Source organism: Muntiacus reevesi, chromosome 8 (genome assembly GCF_963930625.1).
Source record: "Muntiacus reevesi chromosome 8, mMunRee1.1, whole genome shotgun sequence".
Lineage (NCBI taxonomy): Eukaryota > Metazoa > Chordata > Mammalia > Artiodactyla > Cervidae > Muntiacus > Muntiacus reevesi.
In genome coordinates, this window is record NC_089256.1 from 81,090,349 (window position 1) to 81,102,878 (window position 12,530).

Genomic DNA, 12,530 nt, shown 5'->3' on the forward strand with positions numbered 1-12,530 from the left:
ATATGCTGCTCAAATAAAAAGAAATTATAAGCATAAATCCCAGGACTTTATTGAAATAGTTTAGGGCATTCTAGCAATAGGAATGGAAAATGGATCTAATGACAAAATAGCACAGAAGTTAGACAAAATTGGTATTGGTAACAAATCTCATGAGAGAGTGAAGAGAATAAATAACTAAAGCATAATTATCTGTTTATGGATATGAATGACTTAAATATTAGTGACACTTCCAACAGAAAATTGGAACTCACAAGTAGAAGTTGTTTTTAAAAAAATGGTGACTTTTGCTTTGGGCCCATCATCAAATATCTCAATGAGAATGAAAAAAATTTACTTAAACATTTGGATGTTTTCTTTTTTCTAACATATGCACTTAGAGAGTTTTTATATATGATTATTTTATATGACATTTTTATAACTTTTATGTTATAGTATAGGTATTTGACAACTAGGCTTTTGTTAGCTTGAATTCACCTTGTAAATACCTAGCCTAGTAATTTCTTAAGCATGATTGAGATACTAAAGGAGATTGCCAATTGAATCTGCAGATACTTTAACAATCATTAATACTTAACTTTTTTTAACAGTGAATATGCTTACACTGTCTAGGAAAAACTATATCCTGAGATAGTTTTTAGCAATCTGAGAGCTATAAAGAATAAACCTACAAATATCGGTATGCAGCAAAACATTCAGTTACCTCCATGCATCTAAATGCACAACTGTCTGGTTGAACATGCATCAATTCAAATCTGCCCTAGACATACCATGCACAAATATTGACCAGGCTGGTGAATTTGTTCTTTGATAGTCCAAACATAAAACTGTACCATTTTGTGGTATTACTACAGTCAACTTGTACATACTAATAAGCCTGGGCATTGCTTTATCTGGTCACATATGAATAATATTCTCGAGCTTTTTAGAATTATTTTATAACTTTTTACAGGATATTTGAAATACGGAATATCAGAAAACTGAAAATACTTCAAGTTAAATTTATTCTTTTTTCCCTAATATTGCAATTTCTTTCTAATTCTAGAGTCAAAAATGGAATTTAAATTACTAATATGCAAGAAATAGAAAGACAATATTTTTTTTAGCTAATCTGTTTTCAGTTTTGAAAGAACTGTCTCATGACAAAAAGAAGCATAAAGAAACAGCAGGTAATCGCTCAGACACTCTAAATTGTCCTTAAATTAGACACTCTTATGATTGTTTTAATGTATCATTTTATATTTGTTTGACCCCTGGGATGGACATTTACTTGAGTGCAACAGAGATAATATCATCATCAACTAAAGTGCCTTCCTCAACAGGGGAAAGAAATCAATGCCTTTCCTTTTGTTAATCATTAAATTCTAGTTTAATTCTTCTGATGCTATTTGTTTATGTGAATATCTGCAAAGCAAAAACTCAACATTGAAATACTAATACTCACTATTCATTAAGAGTTCAGAGTCACAATAGATTATAAAATACCCCTCATAACTCTAGGTAATGACTCTGACTCAAGTTCTAACAGTATTTAAATAATTCAATGGATGCAAAACCTTTAAAATTTAAAACTGCAACTATGTGAAGATATTGCCTACATTTATAGCTTGGTGGTAACTGAGAATAAAGCAGATCGCCTTTATAAGAACTTCTTAATTCATTCTTCAGTGTATCTCAGATCTATATCAAGGTTGAGAAAATACAAAACACAGCTAGGGAAACACTGTGTAAAAATTAAAATTAAGCCTTATTCTATAGACATATTTTCAATTATAACTTATTGCAAAGAGATGTATTTATGATTCATAAAATAATTCAGCATTCAGTTCAGTTCAGTTCAGTTGCTCAGTCGTGTCTCACTCTTTGCGACCCCATGAATCACAGCACGCCAGGCCTCCCTGTCCATCACCAACCCCTGGAGTTTACTCAAACTCATGTCCATCGAGTCGGTGATGCCATCCAGCCATCTCATCCTCTGTCGTCCCCTTCTCCTCCTCCCCCCAGTCCCTCCCAGCATCAGGGTCTTTTCCAATGACTCAACTCTTCGCATGAGGTGGCCAAAGTATTGGAGTTTCAGCTTCAGCATCAGTCCTTCCAATGAACATCTAGGACTGATCTCCTTTAGGATGGACTGGTTGGATCTCCTTACGGTCCAAGGGACTCTCAAGAGTCTTTCCCAACACCACAGTTCAAAAGCACCAATTCTTCAGCACTCAGCTTTCTACACAGTCCAACTCTCACATCCATAAATGCCCACTGGAAAAACCATAGCCTTGAATAGACGGACCTTTGTTGGCAAAGTAATGTCTCTGCTTTTAGCTATCTGGGTTGGTCATAACTTTCCTTCCAAGGAGTAAGCGTCTTTTAATTTCATGGCTGCAATCACCATCTGCAGTGATTTTGGAACCCAAAAAAATAAATCTGACACTGTTTCCACTGTTTCCCTGTCTATTTCCCATGAAGTGATGGGACCAGATGCCATGATCTTAGTTTTCTGAATTCAGCATTACTGAGATATAAATAATATGGTTTGATTAATTTCATATTAAGATAATGTTTCTGAACCTTCAGCTTGACAACATAGTTTTTTCATTGCCTTCTAATCTTGTGCCTATATTAAGCTAATGTGTAATATTGAGATCATCATTTTGCAGAAAGCATATAAGAGAAATCAGCATGACATGAAGCTCAATATTCTAAGATAATTTTCATTGTTTTTCAGTCCATTATAATTAGGCCTTTTCGTTACTGATGAAAAGGGCACTTTGCTGAGTTATATGAAGTATTCAAATTAAAGGTGTGGTACAGGAGATGAGCTCACAATGTAAGCAATATTAGGTAACAGTGAAAGAGGCAAGTAGTTGATGTATTCAGTAACTCAATTCAGCAAAAACCTCAAAAGCTTTAAAAATTTGTAGAACATTAAACCTAGTCATTCTACTTACAAAAACTGATATTAGAAACTTAAATGTACAATAGAGTAAAATTTTAGCAAAACAGATTTTCATTGAAATGTTTCTTTAGTGAATAATTTTTAGAAGTTAAATATATAACTGGAGTACAGATTAGATGTGTATATTATATTCAAAAATGAAATAATAATTATACAAAATTTTAAAAAATATCACTTGGGACTATTCAAAACTATTAAGTTGGGAACAGCAGGTTGTTTACAACAGCAGGTTGTTAGATACAGATAGATTGGTAGAAATATACACCAGTGGCATAGTGGTAAAGAACCCACCTGCAATGCAGCAGATCCAAGTTCAATCCCTGGGTTGGGAAGATCCCCTGGAGAAGAAAATGGCAACCCACTTCAGTGTTCTTGCCTGGGAAATCCCAAGGAGAGAGGAGACTAACGGGCTACAGTTCATGGGGTTGCAAAGAGTCAGACACCAGTGCATGCGCGTGCACACACATACACACACACACACACACACACACACACACACACACACACACACACACCCCTGACAGACAGTGAGGGACTTCCCTGGTTGCCCAGTGGCTAGGAATCTGTCTTCCAAGTCAGGGCATGTGGATTGACCCCTAGTCCAGGAAGATTCCACATGCCACAGGGCAATGAAGGCTGCGTATCACAACTACTGGGCTTACCCTCTAAGTCTGTGCTCCATAAAAAGAGAAGCCATGGCAATGAGAAGCCCACAGACCACAACTGGAGAGTAGTTGTGGCAACTAGACAAAGACTATGTGTAGCAGTGAAGATCCAATGCAGCCAATAATAATAATAGTAATATTAATAATTGAAAACAAAATACTGACAATGAATATCTCTGAGTAGTGATAATGATATAATTTTTTTCTTCTTGCTTGCTTTCTTTCACATCTGTGGCATCAGATTCTTTTTTTTTCCCCCACCAACAGCATACATTTTATCTTTCAATAAGGAAAGACAATTCTCAGAAAAAGATTGAGTCAGCTTACATAAAATATCAAAAAACTAAAACAGGCTAAATTTTTCAATAACTTTACTGAAATATTAATATTTTCTACACTATTCTAATTAAAAATAACAATATTGCTTTAGTTGCTCATAAGGACAAGGACTTTGAGGAGTGATTGGTGCTTGGTTATGTAAAAAATGGAAAATGCATTCTAAGTGGATGAGATTCTTCTATCAAATGACAGAGTTGAGGAGGACGCAGATTTGTCTAGGAAATATTGAGCAATATAGTGGAGCATGATAGAAGTTCAACCAGACAGGTAGATTGCAACCATTTATGAAGGGACTTAAATGGCTGACTAGAGATGTTAGGTTTTATAAGACAGGAAACAGTACATGTCTACCTCAGCCACCTAAATTGGTATCCCTTTCCTCCCTGACTCCTTGCTCTCAGCTGCATTTACCCCTTTCTGCTCTCTGCCTAATCTCTGTCCTGCCTCAAGGTTTTATGCACCTGCTAGTGCCTGTCTGGAATCCCCTTCTCCTTGATCGTCACACAACTGGCTCATTTAGTCATTCAGATCATCACAGCTTGCAGTTCACCTTCAGGAATAAGCTTGACCTGACTATCCACCATGACTAATCATACACTACATATTGCTATATTTTAATCCACTAAGAAGCATTTACTATTAACTATTTTTAATTATTTGAAGAAAGGTATGGCAACCCACTCCAGTATTCTTGCCCAGAGAATCCCATGGGCAGAGAAGCCTGGACTATAGGGTCGCAGAGTAGGACATGACTGAAACGACTTAGCACGAGCACAATTTTTAATCATTACCTCTCTCTTTTGAATGTAGTCTCTTGTAGGCAGACAATTCATTGTCTTATTCACCACTAAATCCCCAGGACCTAGGGAAATGTCTGTGAAGTATTGGGGATAAAGGAATGAATAAACAAATACTTCTCTGATATTGACAGAACTGAGAGAGAGCACAATATGGAGGACAAAAGAGATTTTTTTTTCCCCAAAATTAGAATTCATAAAGGCAACAGCGTCTAAACTATTCTTATGAGTTTAGCTTATCTGTCACAGGAAGATAATTAATATTATTCTTACTTATAGTGTATATCATTTCCTAGACTCTTTTCAATATATTGCAATATGACTAGCAATATTACATAGTAATATGACTATTACTAGTTTGCCACTTAATTATATCTTTCTTTACTTAAATTGAAAATAAACAATCAAATGCTGCTTATTTCCTGAAACCCCATACACACACACACAATACCACAAACAGAAACAAGGAGTAATTGCTCTTAAATATTCAGGGACAAAATGATACTAAACTGGTGAAGGTTAGTTATATATATTGTTGTTGCTTAGTTGCTAAATCATGTCTGAGTATTTTGCAAACCCCATGGACGGAAGCCCACAGCCTCCTCTGTCCATAGGATTTTCCAGGCAAAAATACAGGAATGGGTTGCCATTTCCTTCTCCAGGGGCTCTTCCCAGACCAGAGATCAAACCCATGTCTCCCACATTGACAAGCAGGTTCTTTACCACTAAGCCATCAGGGAAGCCCCAGTCTTATATGACCAACACATAAAATGAAATCTGAAAAAAAATGTATATTTTAGGATCAGCTCACATAAAACATTTACATGAAAAATTGAAAGCTTAATTTTCATAACATATTCAGAAGGTAATTGCATCAATAATGAGTGGATTTAAAACCTTACATGAAGTAATCTTAAAGAATAACTCATGAACCTACTTTGGATAATCAATATCAGACAATGTCAAAGTGTTTTCATTTGGGCTTATGTGAGATATTTGTTGATGCTCAAGCTATAAACCACCAATGTTATGCCTTTTCTATGCTGTATTTATTCGCTGTGTGACAACAGCAGAAGTCAGAAAACTGAAGAATTACACTTTTATAGAAGAGTTTCTATCAAGCCTTAAGTTTCTTCCTATTGTAGTATCTTAGTTTTCCAGATTGTGATTAGAATCCTTTCAATTCTAAAGGGACTTTCTCAAAGACATTGTTTTGACAAATTATTATTACTTGTAACTATAAAAAATAATGCACCTCTGGAAATATATAGAACTTTGTGCAAATGCTTATTAGGACCATATGTATACTTTGTATATATATATAGTTATCTGAGATGACCAAGTGCTTTTAGAACATAATTATCAATCTAATTATACTACTTAGATTTAAATGCACTAAAAATTATCCTAAACAACCTCTTTGACTGTTAATCATATGTTCTAATTTTCCTGATATTGCATATATATGTACCTGGTATTATACATGGATGCAAAATGATACCAAAATCAGAAGTTTCAAAATGGTAAATAAAAACTCAACTTTAAAAAGTATATTTTCTATGAATTTGCCTAGTCTAGGTACCTCATTCATCAAAACAAAAGCATGACAGAGTCCACCATGGCTGGGAGAAGAAGGATAGAGTTTATTGTTTAGTGGTGCAGAGTTTCTACTTGGGACTATGAAAACTTTTGGAAATGAATAGGGTAATAGTTATACAGCATTGTGAATATATTTAATAGTGCTGCGTTGCACATTTTAAATGTTGAAATGATAAGTCTTATGTTGTGCATCTTTTGCCACATAACATTTTTTTCAAAAAAAGAAAAAAAGTATATTTTATGCTGAGCAAATTCTAGAAGGGTAGAAAGGCATACTTGAAAGCAAAAGAGACTTCAGGTATCATCTAGCTTCTTATTTAGCAGGTTCCTTATCTAACAGAATCAAAGGCCTAAGCTGATCTTCTGAAATGCAAACAGTAGCAAAATTCCATCTGAATTCAATTACACTCCAACCCACCTTATCTTCAACATATTTAAATGATCAACCAACTGCATATCCCAGCCATATCAGAAACTGAAAATATTAAAAGGTGAACAAATAATCAAGTCTCCAAATAAGCTCTTCATTTGGAGTTCTCCCCTCTGTAAAAGGCATCATCCTCTCTCTAACCAGGCATACCTTCCCTCAGTCAATCACAGATAGGTCCTATTCCTTGAATGCTCCCCAACACTCTTGATTTTGCCACTTCTTTTTACTGTCTTGACCCTGCTTAAAATCATGCGGCCTCATTTGTTCCTTCCCTTCTGATACTGTCAAGCCAACTCACATCCAGCCTTCTTGGTTTATCTTATTTGCCACTACAAGAAAACACACTGTACTCTCCTATCCCATTTCAAAGTTTATCACTTTCTTCATTTACCTATGAACATCTTACACATTCTCTGAATGTAGCTCCAACACTCCAAATACTATAGTCTTTTCATATTTTCATGCAAAAATTATTTATCAAATGCTAAATATAGTACACTGCATTAAGTTCCAGGAGATTCGATTGTAAGTCAGAGCTGACACCAACCAATTCTGTTCTTAGGTAGCTTATAGACATATAAGACAGGCTAATGTTAGTCAAACAATGGTAAACCTCTTGAATGCTATTTCTTTTCCAACAAAACAACAGTGGCAGAAGAGAAGTTCTAAGGCAAAATCAATCATGAGGATAAACCTGTGATTCTGGATCTTATCAAGGGGGTAGAAATTGGCTTGCATATGTATAGATTGAAGAGGCCCACATACTCACCTCTCACCACAGTGAACCAGAGAGAAGTGACCACTCCCTTAAGAATGACTGGCAACAGGTCACAAGGTGAAACAATTTTATGTGAAGTTTCCTCTTCTGATCTTATCACTGGGAAGGTGACTTCTATGCATTGAATGTTTGATTCCTCCAAAAGTTCATGTTGAGACTCTAATTCCCAATATGGAGGCATCTGGAGATATTTGGAGGTGGAGGCTTTGGGGAGTAGTTAGAGTTAGATTAGGTCATGAAGGTTGGGCCCTAATGATAGAATTCATGTCCTTATAAAAAGAATGAATGAAATGTGGGAGTTATCTTTGTAGTATGTAAAAAGAAGCCATCCACAAGCCAGGAAGGCTCTCACCAGACACTGAATGTGTCTAGCATTTTGATGTAGGACTTCACAACTTCCAGAACTATGAGGAATAAATGTTTATTGTGTCAAGCCATTCAATCTACAGTATTTTGTTATAGCAGCCTTAATGTACTAAGATGGTAACCAAAGAGACCTTAAGAAACAAAATAACTAGAAGAAACAGCTAGTATATATGCCTAGTATATTCATGCCTACTATATATATATAGTATATGTATATATATATATAAAAATATATAAAATGGACTAAGATGGTAACCAACAAGACCTTAAGAAACAAAATAACTAGAAGAAATGCCTAGTATATATGCCTAGTATATTCATGACCTAGCATACATATATATATATACATATATATATATATGTGTGTGTGTGTGTGTGTGTGTGTGTGCGTGCGTGTGTGTGTGTGTATGTATTTGTCTGATAAAACTGAGAAAATTTAAACAATCAAGTTGTATTTACAGTAGCAGCAATTCAAATATCATGCCTTGGCTGTCAAAAAAGATTTTGCAATTACCTGACTATGTGCACTGAAAGAAGGGCATGTCATTATATTTCATCATTGAGGTGAACTAGTTAAAATGTGGTCCCATCCTAGAAAATAGAGATCTTTTAATTTTGTTTCCCAGAATGAAAAACACGTGCCACATGGCATAGTCAAATTAATTAATTAATAGTTAACAAACCTGAGTTAAAGATTTCCACTTATAAAGTAAACAAGTTATGGGAATGCAATGTGCAACACGGTGACTATAGCTAATAACACTGTACTACATATCTGAAAGTTGCTAAAAGAATAGATCATAAAAGTCCTCATCACAAGAAAAATAATTTTTGTAACTATGTAGGGTGATGAGTGTTAATTATTCTTACTGCAGTGATCATTTCACAATATATACAGATTATCTAAACATTATGTTGTATGCTTGGATCTAAAGTTAATTTACTTGCCAACTCTAACTCAATAAAAAAAATAAAGAATGATATATGGTATGAAATTTTAGGAGCTTTGAGACACTGAAATCAGGAAAAAATTTAGAGCAACTGTTCAAATCTACTGTTTATTTTTTCTAATAAATTTAGATTCACGCATTTGTTATATAAGCATTTTTTAATTGACTAATAATAAGTATTTCACTTGTCAACAGTTGGGTAAAATATCTTTTTTCCCTTTTGTGTGTAAAGCAGAAAGAATGTAATTATTAGGTAATGAGAAAGAAAATTGAGATTCTACTCTCTAGTAAAGAAGGCCAAAGGAAGAAGGAAGTGAAATTTCTGGACTAAAGTTAAAAAAAAAAAAAAAAAGACAGTTTAATGGTAACTGAAGTGTCTAAATTTGTGGAAATTAAAAAAAAAAAAAAAAAACATTGAATGCTGTTTGTTATCTCTGGCAGCTTGTCTGAAAAATGTTACTGTAAATTCTAAAATGGAAAAGGATTGCAAGCGGGGTAGGGGATGGAGTCAGACCCCCACACTCATCCTATATATGCTCCTCTATACAGTCTTGGCAACTGAATTTCTCAAATGCACTTTTGCCTCCAAGGTTTCAATGAAACTCTGCTGATAATAGCAGTAGCCGAAGAATAGAGAGTGTAAGAAAAGGAGATGCCATTTTCCTTACTTCTGACTCCTAAAAGGGCAGCAGGGAGAAACTGTGGGCCAACAGAGATGCCTGTGAGCCCCTAACATAGCGGAAATGTCCAAGACAATGAAAGCAGTAGGCCCCAGGGTTTATTCACAGAGGACAGAAGGCCCCAGTATCAACAGAAGCAAATACAGCTCTGTCAGTGCAATTGTGGGCTCCCGCCCTGTGTCCCCAAACCAGCAGAGGTAGAAAGCTCTGGGAGCCTCAGGGAAGTATATTGTGACTCTGAATAACACTACCCTCCTCATACTACACTCCGCTTTACTAATCCTTTCTTTTTATTAAATGTCTTCATTTATCAATATGGTTAACTTCCCAAAGTCCCTCAATTCAATGTGTCTCCTTCAGCTGGTAAGAATGGCTTTAATGATTATTGGTCAGTTGACTAGGACTTGCACTCAACAGTGATTTACATTAAATGAGCTCTAGATGCCAGAACTTCCTAATCATAATACAGAGGAAAGAGCCAAAGGCATAAAGAGATACAAATATTGGAGTACATATTTGAAATATGTGCAATCTTATCCACCAATTTCTCGATTATCTCCCAATTTTGATAATTGCATTAATGAGGGGAAAGCTTCCACATTCTTAGAAAATTCCATAGTTGTACCCTGCATATCAGAGATGAAAGTGGGAGATGCTGCCATTGAAATAGGGCTTTCTGGGCCGGCAGACGCCATGGCAACACCTCAGCCACTGAGGCAGGGTGGGCAGTGTTACTATAATGAGCCACAGATCCACAGCAGTGGTCAGAATATTTTGAACCACAGACATCTTTGGCTGTGATTAATTGGTCACTAGAAATAAATTAGAAGCCATCCTTCCAGTTTTTCAATATATAATCACAGAGAAACATGAGGGCTTGTGAGCAGAGTTCTGATTTCATCACCACAGTAGAGCCTCATCCTCTCACCAAGTTTCCATTCCAGAGCTAGGTCACAGACCCAGGTCCACTTAAAGAAGGACCCCATGATACCATGCCAAGAATGGTGTATAAACATTCCTTAAAGTTTCTCTGATGGAACCCGTTTGGCCATTTATAAGTGAAAAATCAAAGTGAAATTCGCTCAGTCCTGTCTGACTCTTTGCGACCCCATAGACTATACAGTCCATGGAATTCTCCAGGCCAGAATACTGGAGTGGGTAGCCTTTCCCTTCTCCAGGGGATCTTCCCAAGCCAGGGATCGAACCCAGGTCTCCTGCATCTGAGCCACCAGGGAAATAAGTGAAGCTAGATGACAAAATGAAAAAAGGAAAAAGCACACACCATTCAGAGATTGACAAGCTGACGCTGAGTTGATTTAATTAGGCTCCCAAAATACTATTGGGATAATTGGTTAAATTGAGACTTAAGGGAATTACATGATAAACTGTGTTATTGCCTGAGTCTATCAATGGATTTGCCAACCCAGCTTTGGGTAATGTCCCCAGTTCATGAAAGCAAATTTAAAATAAGCACGTAGTGGAACTTATCCATTCTAGATTAGAGAGGGAACATAGACTCTACAGAATAGAACAGACTGTCAGTCACGCAGAAACTAACACAGGCTAAATTACTGGGACCTGTGAGAGAAGATGCAAACTCATGTTGCTGGTTAAAAATCAAGAAGTGTGCCTCGGAGTGTAGCTGTGAGGAGAACATGGGAGGTGTTCCCACAGGCAGCCTCCTTCATTATTGGCCTTCAACATCAAAATATAACATACCCTCCATAGACAAAGCTCCAAATAACTACCTTAAAAATGTTTGACAAAAGTGATAAATCTATTTTGCCAAGAGCCCCCCTTGGGCAATATTTTATTTCCATTACCAGCTTGTTTTTTCCTCTGTTTTTCCTCAAGGTACATTTAATTTCCTTGAACAAACTCACTGTGGTCACTGTGAAGACAATCCTGCACCATTAACAAATAAAAATAGTATAAAAGGACATATGTCTTGTTAGCCGTGTTCCCTCAAAAGACGTCAGGGCTGAAGATGGAATCCAGTATATTATTGTGACTAAATGAAACCAGTCAGAGGAAACAAAACAATTTTAAAATGCCACTCGAGCCATCTCTGTGGGTTTTAATTACTCAGGAATTTAGTTGTATAAAGTTGTGGCATATGGTTTTTGCCTTTTGTAGGGCTAATGTAATCAGTATCAGTCAGCTATCAAATAAAATACAACATTCCAACTTTTCCAGTGATATTATAGGTGAGCAAAATTTGCTGCCCCAATACAAGTCTCTTTGGCATGAGGATTACTTTACTCTGATGATCTTTAAGAAACAGAAGACTCCCGGAAGTCTTTTTTTTTTTTTTTTTTAAACCTCCCCCTCAGCTGCCTAAAGATTTAGATAAAAAATCTGCTTTGGGAATAGAGCTATCACCAGAGATAATTGCACAAATACCTGTGGGATGTAGGGGGTGGGGAAGTCTGTGTCTACTGTCTCTGCTGCTGATGCTAAGCTGCTTCCGGTGTGTCCAACTCTGTGCGACCAAACAGAAGGCAGCCCACCAGGCTCCTCTGTCCCTGGGATTCTCCAGGCAAGAATACTGGAGTGGGTTGCCGTTTCCTTCTCCACATCATCTCTGAAGGCTCAACAAACATTTATTTACCAAACATTTGCTTTTCTATCTCCACATTACTTGCCTTCCTCCCCTTGGAAGTCTCATACCTCTATCCTCATCATCCGCTTTTGTCTTTAGCTGAAGAAGGTCTTTAAGGTGAGTGCTTCACCCATCTTAGTGACCTTCTTAGTTTAACTGAATCTTTCCCGTGTATACATGTAACACATAAACTTGTGTTTGATTTTCTCCTGCTAATCTGTTTATGTCAGTTTAATTCTTAGACCAGCTAGAAGAAGCTAGTAGAGAAAAATTTCTTCCTCTCCAATGATACCAATAAATACTATAAATAATAAATTATTGCATCTAGAGTATGGCACTTAGTTATAATATGCTGTCTGAATTACACCAGATTT